Consider the following 11,766-nt stretch of genomic DNA (forward strand, 5'->3'; position numbering starts at 1 on the left):
CTATTTTAAAAGAAACTAACAAACAATCATTTACTTCTTTTTTTTCCTAACCCCCTCTTCCTCTCATTCCATTATTAAAAATAATACAAGTGTTGAAAGGACAGCTGAAGCCTTTTGACTCTTTTTTGTAACATACTTTTTCAACTCTGTCTTTTTCCCATGGAGATAATAAAAAGCTCTGAAGTAAACAAAGCTCAAGCAGAACTCCTAAAACTTTCAGTGAATCCTAACAAACTCACCAATTGAAGTATCTGTAATTATTTTATCACCTTCTGATTCTATGTTTCATCCATGGATATTTTTGTCTTTCTCTTGATCTCCTTTTTTTAGATGACTACCCCTGGATTTTAAGTTTATCCATATGAGATGAATATTTAAAACATTATATTTGTGTAAGGAGGTGCAGTATCTGTTGACCTAAATCTGTATCCCCAAATGTCTCCTGCCTCCCAAGCAATCCCTGTTCCTTCTGTAGTTATATGAAATCTAGAGATTAATTTCCTTACCAGAATTTCTCTGAATTTTACATGATAAAACCATTGTGGATGTGGAGGAATAAGGCATTTCTGGAATGCTGGCCTATTTTTAACTCTGTATATTTCAGTGGTCAAAGTTACGCAAGCATTTTCTAAAATAGTGCCACATGTCCTCACAGTGGAACACAAATACCTTATGGTTTTATCATCAAATGGGGAAACAGCCCTAAACATCACAGGGAGACAGCTCAATGGGTGGTCTGAAACTCCTGTCTTTCCTTCTTGGAGCAGAAAGGAAACTCACGTATCTGGTCCTTGCAGAAGAGGCTAATGTGTGGCTAGATCAGATAATTGCGGACAGTTTACACCAGTAAGGTCATTAAACTTTGCTGTTCCTTCCACGTGCTTAATTATCAGCAATGTGAAGTTTGAAGAAGTGGGTGGCCAATTAATCTCCTACGCATCTTTACACGGTCAGTTCGATGATATGCTATGGATATTGTAGAGCATTAGGATCTTTAAACTCATACTATAGGACGCAAAGGCAGCTTCTACCTCTGCAATGGATAGATTTTCCTTCATTTAGAACTATGTAAATTATACTCTACAAACACTGTGCCTACAAAAGAACAGCAGAAGATGTTTTTTCCTTGGAATGTGTGAAATCTGTTTCTTGGTAATTTGTATTTTTAATGCAACTGTGTATCAAAGTGCGGCATTCAGTAACACTTTATACATCTCTGCACATAAAGACTACAAATCCATTGATTCTTCAGCCTGGATTGCTCAAATGCAAATCTTCTTCTGAAGAATGGATCAGTCTAAAACACAGATAAATGTCTTCAAAATGTCAGAATTCTTATTTTAGAATCCTGTTTTGTGGGAGTTGCTAAGATCTTATTTCCTCAGACATGTCCATGTAAATCTTTGGACCTAATGCAACTGTTTGGCAGGAACTGGTGGAAGTGCAAGTCCACCAACAAGGAGAATGATGTAACTACAGCCTTCCCTAAAATCTGGTGAACCAGGTCTGCTTTCATAATAACACCCATAGCTTTGATATTTTGGACACTTGCTGTGGATTTAGGGCTAGCAAACCAAATGGAATGTGGTCTGGAGTGCATCCCAAAGTCAGATGCACAATGGCCATATTATGAAAATATTAAATGTTCTTCACTGTGGTTCAAAGTTTCTCTGTTTTAATCAAATCAGTGAAGTATTCAAATATGAAAAAGTGCCGCAAATCCACCATATTTGTGATATCTGGGGGAAAAAACAAAGCTTTGGTTAAACTCTACATTCCATGATCTTTCCTTCTTTTTTTTTTTTTTTTTTTGCTTTGAGTTGATGACATTTAAAGTTTGAAAACTATAGCATTGAACAAATCATACTCACTTTTTTACAGCAATGCTGTCGAAGTTTTTGTACAATCAAAAGGCTGAAAAGACATAAGCAGCTTTGCTTCTCCTTCCCTTGCTGGTGGTCTGACTACTACAACACCCTTGGTAATGGACTGCAAATGCTGCAGGGGAACATAGCAAAATTAGTTTTAAAAAGTTGTAACTTAACTTTGCCTTTCTAAAATCTCAAAACCATTCCTGTTAAGGGAGTCTTTTGTAGATTTTCTGTCCTTTGCTACCAAAGTTTGCATTTTTGGTCTAAGTTACTTCACAGTGACCCTTTTCAAATGCTCAAATAAAACATGTAACTTTATTTGCAGTTCCTGAGGCAACCACTGTAAATGGCAGCAACACAGAGAATTGCTGTAAGTTTACTGTTATGTCACTATGGTGTCCATATATAAAAGCAAACTACTGTTTTCTCTGGAGCTGTAATAAATACATTTTAAGGCACCCAGTTGCTAAGGGCGCTGATTGCGTTTAAGAAAGAGCTGGAAAACATGTTTTCCTGGTGACAGGGAAGGGGCCCAGCAGCACCGAGTGTCCCAGCCTGGCATCCCACAGCTCACCCTGGATCCTGCTCCTGCACCAGTCTGAGCAAAGAGGGAAAGGCTGGGTCCATTCCTTGGGACAGCACCTCAAACCAAGAGGCTGAAGGCAGGCTCCATGGTGGGAGACCAGAAAAGCCATGGATGCTCCCCCTTGCGCCCTGTCACAGCTCCTAGGGGATTATGAGCTCTGACAGGTTCCACTCTCCCTGTTCAGTGTGTGGCTGAGCAACAGGACCCCAGATTTTTGGGGCTATCATAGCAAAGCTCTCACTTGGCACCCTTGAAGATGTGCACTCTCAGGCAAGGTGTGAGGACCAGCAAGAAAATCTGAGAGTGCTACTTAAAACTTAGGGGCTGCAAGGACTCCTACCTTGCTAGATCTTCTCTAAAAAAAACCAACAAAATCTTGGCTTTGATTCCAACATTTAGGCCATTTTTGATGTGCAAATGGAGTAGCAAGCTGTTCTACTTGGGAAAGTAAAGAATCCCTACAGGGCCCCATGTATATCAGCAACTGACTCCAAAACACATCCCATTCTCCTTCATAGCATTTGGTCTTCAGAGATGAGCTAAGGTGCAGAGCCAGAATTGTCTCTTCTCTGACAATGCTTTATAATCCTGCACTTTGGCATTAGTGTGAAGAACCTGCAGTTTCCTTTTGCCTTCGCTACATTTTGTTCACAGCAACCTTCCAGTGGAGCAGTTTGTGTGAGAGAACTCCTCATTCACAAAGAGAGAAATGCTTCTAAATGATAAAGAGCACAACGCAGAGCACCCTGGTTGTACAAAACCTTTTAAGAACCTCAGCAGCCTTTCCAACAGCATTGCACCAGCTGTTTCTGGTCTATTTACTACAAGGCAGTATTTACGCTTTCACATCATCCTAATTTTCTTTCAAAACCCAGCAGAAGGAAGAACATGCAGACACCTCACTGCTGTCACTATGGTTATACCTCTGACTCACCTGTCAGAAAGGACATAACTCTGCCCTGTTTGCTCAGCCAGATCCCCAGCCTTAGAGTATAGGGGCCTGAGTAAATATATGTATTGCAGTAGAAGATCTCTGTATTGTAGAAGTGACCCTGCCCTGATTCTAGTTATTGTAAAGGGGCTGCAGCTGTGATGCCCTTAATTGGGCAGCAGCTGTAGCCCGTGGAGGTAGCTGGGATAAAAGGGACTGGGGCATTTGGGGAGAGTTGGAGAGGGGCTTTGATTGAGAAGTAATGACAACACTGCTGTGAGAAAACCACCCAGAAGGTATGAGACTCTAGAAATATGATATAATACAATATGAATACAACATCAGAGGAGAGGTTGAGGGCACTCTGTGGACTCTGCCAGCTGTGGGAAGGCCATGCCAAATTAGTACAGTTGTTTCCATGTGAGTTGATTCAAAGTGAGGATCAACTCTCTTAATTTTAGTGAGGCTAAAGCTTTTTCACCAAGAACTGAAGTATTCGGGGAACAAAAAAAGGTGAGTATTTATCACTCATGAAGGCAGAACGTTTCATTTTGTGAAGCCTTTTAGTGTTTTTTAAAATGTCCAGGTTCAGAAAGTGTGGCAAAACCTTAACCTTATGTTAAATAACCATCCATAACAAAAACATAGAAACATTCATACTTTAATTACCATTCTTATTATTGCATTTTTTTTTCTTCTGACAAGAATGGAGATGTAAAAGAAATTTAGTTTGTGCTTTGTGAGCCATTTGATAAGACTTGTCTCATGGCCAAAACAGTTTGCTGAGGGACACCAGATTTTAGCTGAGCTACCCCAAACTTGATTACTAGTGAGTAACCCAAGAGCAAGGGGCAGCACAAAGAAGGAGCAAACCCAAGATACAGAAAAGGGTATCAAGAATGAGATTATTCTATCTGGGAGAATTCAGAGCGGAATACACAAGTGGGAAACAAAAGATATAGGCAGGTGTGAGATGACAAACACAACATCCTGCAGATCAAGTCAGAGCATCTGAATGTTGTGATGTAATGTTAAGCCAATGAAAGGAGTTTATGTGAGAAGGGCAATTCTATTAAAAGAGCAAGATAAAATACAAAGTTGAAATATTTAGAGTGCAATACTGGTAATTCAGAAATTTTTCAGTCCACATTTTCCAAGATATAACCAATTCTTTCTCTGTTGGGGAAAGAACTGAGTGCTAAAATGAGAGAGAAAAAGGGGTCTTATCTAGGGCAGATTTAGAGAAGGCCCATTACCGGTATTTATCAGGGATAAGTGTACTTACAAGAGGCAAACAGTGCCTCAGAAACTAGACAATAATAATTTTAATATGGTCTTTTTCAGGGTATAACATTAATATCTCCAGACACCTTATTGAATTTCTGTGAATTGGAAAGGGATTTCCAGTATCTTTAAAAACTCTATCCCGACACATATTTTTCAATGACTTTATGGGCTTAAAATATCAAGCTAGAATTTTTTCTCACCCAACACAGTCATAATCTCCCAGCCAGCTAAAACATTAACATTCAGTTATAACAAGCTAATTGCTGCAAAACTGATGTAAACAAACTTTTTCTAACCATTGCAGTGGTCATGTAATTTTGGTATTGCAGATATCCAAACGTGAAACCTAATAAATTCAAGACCAAATTTCCTCTAGACAAGCCAATATTAGGCACTCCCAAAATGTGTCAGTAGATATATGCTAAATCACCTAAAAAAGGAATTTTCATATTTGATTTGCACTGTAAATTTGCTTATAGTCAAACTGCCACTTTTAATATTTGAGTTCTTCTTACTTTTTAATATACTTTTTAGAACTTCAGAATATTTTGCTTGTAAGAATCAAATTTTGTAATGTTTCAAGGAGTTATCAGCTTGCTGAGGCATCAGCTGCACATGTTCTTCTTTCCAGGAGCTATTTTTCTATAAAGATAATGTTGGGCTCTTGACCTACAGAAATGCTGGTGAAATCTCAGTAAAACACCAGCTAGTTCCCATTGTATCTGCCCAGTCCTCAAAGTTTTTTCAAGTTTTTTCATATGTTTAATAACCCTCACCCTTTGCAGGAACTGAAGAGACTGACCAGAGAGACCACTATTTGCATTAAAATTGTAAGTGAAATTTTTAACATGTTCTTGAAAGCTGCTAAGTGTTTCTTTTAAGTGAAAAAACCACAATCGAAAATTACGGGCAATAATCGGGTCCTCTGAGAATTGCTTGTTTAACTTCAGTTTACTTTTAACAGGTGTTCCCATAAGCAGGAGAGACTTTATTCCCTTTATTGATTTATTATTCCCAGATTTAATACTCTTGATTTCTTTAGACTAAATTGTGTTGTGCACTGACTGACCTGATGCATAGAAAGACTTTGCTTTCTCTAGATCTGCTGTGAATGTTCCTCACTATTTGATCCCAACTTTTGATTGATAGATGCTAGCAAACACTTATTTTTTATTATTGCAGTGTTGAAATAATGGATTAGACTGCTCTCCTTGAAGAGTTCTCAGTAAAAATTTCAGTAACATCAGTATTCATGAAATTCAACACAAAAGACAAAGGAGAAAAGACCACTATGTTCAAATCACTTCTGGCAGAAAAGTCCAAGTTTCCAATGGAAAATTACCATAGCTAGGGTAAATATTGTGGCTGCATTTAAACACCAACACAAAATTGCACCTGCAAAAGGAGAGAACAAGGCTGCAAACCAGGTGATGTTACTTCATCTGGCTTTCAGCTGCTGACAACACAGCTGCCCTTCTGCTCCTGAAGAGGCCTCACTATAAAGCTAGTCCAGCATTTCACTTACACTGATACGCTTACCTTCAAACTCTTGAAATGACTGGGGTCCATGTCCTAAGGCAGCAATGAGGAATGAAGGGAATGAGGACTTTCTGTACAGAGGGCCTCAAATGAATATAGCAGCAGATAAAATGTTCTCTTACAGAGGTCTTGGCCTCCATAAAATACAGTGATGAATGACTGACAGCTCCAGCACCACCTATTTGCAGCAGATAAAGTTAGAAGGTAACTTCTAAGTGATCCTGGTGCACTCTGCTTAAGCTGCTGGCTTTCTCAAGTGTGGGTGTTCCTGATTCTCCTGTTTATACACATAATATTTAGGAAAGCTGTGTCTTCCCAAGGGTCCCATTTCAGTAACAGGGGTCAATGGTGATTGAAGTCAATGGGATTTCAAAACATGCCTAAAGATAAACACATGCTTTGGTACATTGCTCAATCAGAGCCAGAATGAATACTGCTGTTCAGCGCTTCTAATCAATAAGTGCTCATGTTTTTGAGACATACAGTATCTGATTCTGCTCTTTATCTGCTCTCTGCCTTAGGAGTCTGTAGAATTCCTTTCATTTCTCCTTTTCTTTTTAAAAGTAGATTTTTAGTTGAAAGCCTTATCTGTGGATCTGAGAGAATTTTCTGAGATAGTTAATAGCCAAAATTGAATACCCACACTACTTTTACAGCTCACATTTGGCCTTTCAAAGCCCTCTTTTCCAGAGCTTCTCACATTTTCTGCTCCATGAATTCTTAATGAGTTCCAGTTGAAAGTGCTACACATCCACATTAGGATCATAAAACCCCCCTGAAAGGAGCTGTGCAGCTTCCCTGGAGCTCCCACTCCACCCTGCTACCCTGGCCTCCCCCTCTTCTGCTAAATGCTGGCAATCTCACCAGCAGTCGGGCCGACCACTATGTTTAAAAATCCTTTTAATCCTCTTTATAGTAACAGAAACATTTGTGATTGATCTGTGGCGGCTTTGTAGAGTGCAGAACACCTGTGGCTCAGAGCAAACAACCCACCAGAGCCTGGCACACTCCGGCATGAGGAGCAGCGCTGCATAGCTCCATGACCAGAGCAAGGCACAGCCTGCACTTCAAACTGCCACCTGCGCCCCTAACTCTGCTCTCTGGGAAGGCCTAAAAGCCCAATACCTCACTGTGTTTTTGTCAGTAAAACTCATACACTGCAATGACTGGAAGTTGAAGTTGTGGATGCCCCCACGACTCTGCTTGGAGCAGCACAGAGCTATTCTTACTTCTGCTCTGTGCCTGGAGATGTGAGAATTTGGCTAACCTGAAATACATGGTTAGATCCAGGCTTCCATCTGCACTTGTAAAAATATCTCTCTAACAACCTGAAGCACCTGTGACTTTAGGCATTACTCTAAAAATAGATGTTTGCAAGCATGCGGATGGAATGAATTTGGTGAGAAGTAAATGTTCCAGGAACTTCTGAAGCATTTTAAGAAATGTCACTACAAGAGATGTCATGTATACCTTTGTGTTTCTCTGTTGTCTTTGAGACGTTTGCCTTCAGCATTTTATCTCTATTTGCATATTTTCCTTTTAGAAGGACTCTGGTCTACCAAAATGTCAATTTATTAAAGCATTAGCTCAGAAACTGCTCTCAGGGAGATAAGGATGGAAAGACAAGATGTGAAGAAAAGTAACCTGTGCTGAAAGACATAAACCCACAATTGCATGAGGAAATCCACTCTGGTATCCTACAGCCAATAAAGGTAATTTAGTGCCGAGGACAGGCAAGGAAGCCACATCAGCATTTGTGAAGACTAACAGCTCACACAGGAGGGAGGCTGGAGAGCAGGAGCTGCACATGGCTCACTCTGGATTTTGGAATTTGTGCTGTTTTAACGAGCACAGCTAACAGGGTCCTCTGACACATGCTTCTCCAAATCAAGGGATTTATGATTTTTAATTTATTTTACTTCCTGGGAATACTGTGGAGTCCACTGAAACATGAGAATACATAAAATGTTTTGAGATTCTCTAAGGATGTGGACCACGGAAACACAACATTTTGCATTCATGGTAAAGGCTAAAAGCACCCTGTTGGATCCTGAGATATTAGAAACTGGTGGGCCTCCAGGCACATAAAAGAAGGGTAAAAAAAGGGTTGAGTTGTTTTATGTACTGCTGACAAGCATGACACTGGTTATCATGGGGAAACCAAATGTACATCACATGGGAAGGCAATAAAGAATTTCGGCTGGTTTTCAGGGTTCCCTCCACATTCCCTCCTCAGCCTGTGGGAGTCAAACATTTCCAAACTGATAATAGCTCAACTCAAAAATTAATTTTCATTACTGAGTCTGCTTAAAAGATGATCTTTTGAGTAAGAAACAGCTATTAAATGCCAACTGTATTTGACCTCTTGAATTCTCAGTTCACCAACATGTGATTAATAATAAATAATAATCTAGTTCATAAAGTACTCCTAAACTGCCACTAAGATGTTCTAATGAATCTTCACTGGCTTGAAACTACTTTTGTACAGAAAATATTGAGCATCTTCAAATATAATGGAAAATTAATAAAGTATCAGGCTACATTTTGCTTGCATTTATCCTGGTGAAAAGATAGATTTGCGTTTCTAATCCACTTTTATGTAAACCTACAATCCTTTTTCTGCCCTGAATTTTTTTTTCTTGGAAGAAAAAAAAATGTGTTGTATTTTTTTTGCCAATTTAACCAAGCAAATTCTCACCAAAACCAGCTAAGGGTGACAAAAAATAGGGCTAGGTCTACATTTTTCCAGGCACTCTAGAAAGAGTTTTATGTCTCCTGTGGCTTGCAGCAGTAAATGGCTTCCAGGAAAGAGGGTGGTCTGCTCAGTGCCAGGCCTCCGTGCGCTGCTGCCAAAGGGTGTGACAAGATCTGGAGCCACCATGGCTTCCACTGGAAAAAGATTTTTAGGATTATGCCTTTGGGATTTTAAGAGACTATCCAGCAAAGTGTGCATCCAAACTTTACCGTTTCCAAGCTGCAAGGTGGCCCTGAGCTCGTCTTTAAGGAGATAAACTGTTGATATCATTCAATTTCTCTCTGGGTTCATCAGCTGCCAGAAGACTTCCAGATCACACAGGTTTTAATTCAGAGGTGTTGCCCTTTTGGTTTTGGTTGGAAGTCCATGGTCATGCCCTTTACACACTCAGGGTTAAAATGCCTCTTTGTATAAGCAAACACACAGAGTGAGATCCAGAAACTGATCCAGAAACTCTTAAGAAATTTCCAAAGCAGAGTGCAAAGCTTGTGTTTAGAGACTGGTTAAGATAAGGGTTCCTCTTTTGAGGAGCTCCACCTCTACATTTCCTTCTGACAAATGTAACTGCTGATAAAACCCTATTTACTGATTAAGGAGAAAAAATGGAAAAAAAAAAGAAAAAAAGAACATTTTCAGCCAGCTTCAACTGAAAACATAAGCAGCAATCTGAGCCAGGCAGAGAGGAGCGCTGTTTCCAGCTGAGCCAGGAGGAGGTAATTTGGTGATTTTAGCTGCACCATAGGGACAAGGCCCGTAACACACAGTCCTCCTGCTTGCATGAGCTACAGCCAATGCTGAAAATGCATCTCCATGCTGAATAATGACTGACACACTGTTCAGTGAGACCTCAAAATCTCCAGCTTCTGAGCTATCTCAAGGAATGTGTACACATGCTTATATAAATAAAGGGGTGCTTTTGAAAGTACACCTTTGTGCCAAGCTTTTACAATTTTTTTCCTGCAGTTGCTATGGAATCTTTGCAGAATTGTACACCTTGGTGTTCGGGTCACTGGAGCTGCTGCCCCACATGGGTCCGTCATCTCAAAGAGCTATTGTATTCACTTGACATCTGTGAATGGCAGAGAGAAATGAGATGAAGATAGATTTATTTCACTCTGATTTTATTTCTCCTATTTTCTTGCTGAAGTAGTACCTTAACAGCAGAGCTCTGACTGGAAGGAAACGTGATATCAAAAAACAGAAATGCAGAAATTGAAAAGCAAACTGGTGCTTCTTTATGCTGAGCTCTGGTTCAGTTTAGGAAACAATTTGGAATATAGCAAATCATTATCAGTGCATGTCTCCTAATAACCCTAATTATGAAATAAAATCTAAAGCCCACTCAAACAGGGAGAAAATTTGGATCAGAGTCCAAATTTCAGAACATAGATCCTTTCAGAGATGCAGTAATATTCAACACATTCTGTGGGATGAATAAAAATATCTCAAACATCTGGCTGATACTCAAGATCATGAATTAAGAACCTGGGTAAACTCTAGTTTGCCAATATTAAAACAAGAAAATATTATCTACCTCCGTGTATCCTATATCATGCCATTGCATCCCCAGAAATTAAGGAGACCAGGAAAGAGAATGGAAATGGTTGGTTCTGTATCTTTCCTCTTTGTTTCAAAGGCTCTGAAAAGCTTATAATTCAACCAAATTTGTCTCTAACTCAAATTACTAGCCTTCTTTCCATATTTAAAGAGTTTATACTTGTTTCTTTGATATAGTTCCTCTGAGGATCTGCCAAGTTCCTAAGTTCTTTGACCTTAGATGTCTTTTTCTCCATCTGTAATTCTGAATGTGTTTATTTTACAAGTGAAACCAAATTCTTAATTGATCTAAGGAAAGTCAATCTTTTAGATTAAACAAGTGCTCAGCTGTGCATATAGGAATAGTGGTAGATATGAATCAAAACATGAGCATCAACCATCAAATGCAGGCCAGATATCAGCACAGCTGATGTATAGTGAATCCATGATATATTCCTAACTAAGACCATGAGAAACAATAAAACCACACAGTACAAACACAGAAACTTAAATCATACTGCTTGAAAAGTTTGCCAGGGTCCATGAATCTTTTGAACTAACCTGGGCCTATTTTGAAACAAACACAAAACATGATTTTGTATTGAAACCATGTGAGACTCAGAGATTTTTGTTATTTCAGGTTCATTTTAACTTTAAACTTGAAGCTGAATATAGAGTGGAACACAAAAGTTACCCAGCTGAAGAAAATCTTTCTGATATGACCACTGAAAAATCACAGATTTTTCTTTCTTTCTTTTTTTTTTTCTTTTCTTTCTTTCTTTTTTTTTTTTTTTTTGAGTGAGGCAATCAGGGCATGTAAGCCATTAGACTCTGAATCACATGGCATAATTACACACATGTTTTTGGAGAGTAATCTGAGGGAAGGCACAGTAGGGAAACGTAAGTAGCTGACAAACATAGGACTTCCTGTTATCTGCTGGATATAATCGAGTCAGTCAAGAGCCTGAAAGTCCAAATTCTGTATTGCCATCATCAGAAAGAATTACAAGGTGTCATTTGGGACAGAGAAACAGAAGGAATAAAGTTGTTCTGAAATGCTGAGCACTCAGACTGTCCAAAAACTAGAAGTCATCAGTGTCCATAAATCTGTATCAATGTGATTGTACCGAATTACAGAAAGTACATACAAAAGAAGATGGCTTTGTGCAGTTGGAGGCTTCTAAACTTTAGTCCAGAAGTCTTGACTCTGCTAGAAATGGGCTTTGTTTGGTTCCACTTTCTCAGTCTACAAATAACTTTC

General features: G+C 39.2%; 2 long non-coding RNA genes across 2 annotated transcripts; one reads left to right on the top strand and one right to left on the bottom strand.

Moving 5' to 3' along the window:
• Nucleotides 1-326: 326 nt before the first annotated feature.
• LOC135445925 (uncharacterized) lies at nt 327-3,474 on the bottom strand. Its single transcript, XR_010439636.1, has 3 exons — nt 3,392-3,474; nt 1,872-1,998; nt 327-1,739 (listed from the first exon to the last, which is right to left on the bottom strand). It is a non-coding gene; the product is annotated as an uncharacterized LOC135445925 (long non-coding RNA).
• Nucleotides 3,475-3,625: 151 nt separating this feature from the next.
• Nucleotides 3,626-8,954, top strand: LOC135444991 (uncharacterized). Its single transcript, XR_010439417.1, has 3 exons — nt 3,626-3,684; nt 5,461-5,505; nt 7,758-8,954. It is a non-coding gene; the product is annotated as an uncharacterized LOC135444991 (long non-coding RNA).
• Nucleotides 8,955-11,766: the final 2,812 nt, after the last annotated feature.

This window comes from Zonotrichia leucophrys, chromosome 3 (genome assembly GCF_028769735.1).
Source record: "Zonotrichia leucophrys gambelii isolate GWCS_2022_RI chromosome 3, RI_Zleu_2.0, whole genome shotgun sequence".
Lineage (NCBI taxonomy): Eukaryota > Metazoa > Chordata > Aves > Passeriformes > Passerellidae > Zonotrichia > Zonotrichia leucophrys.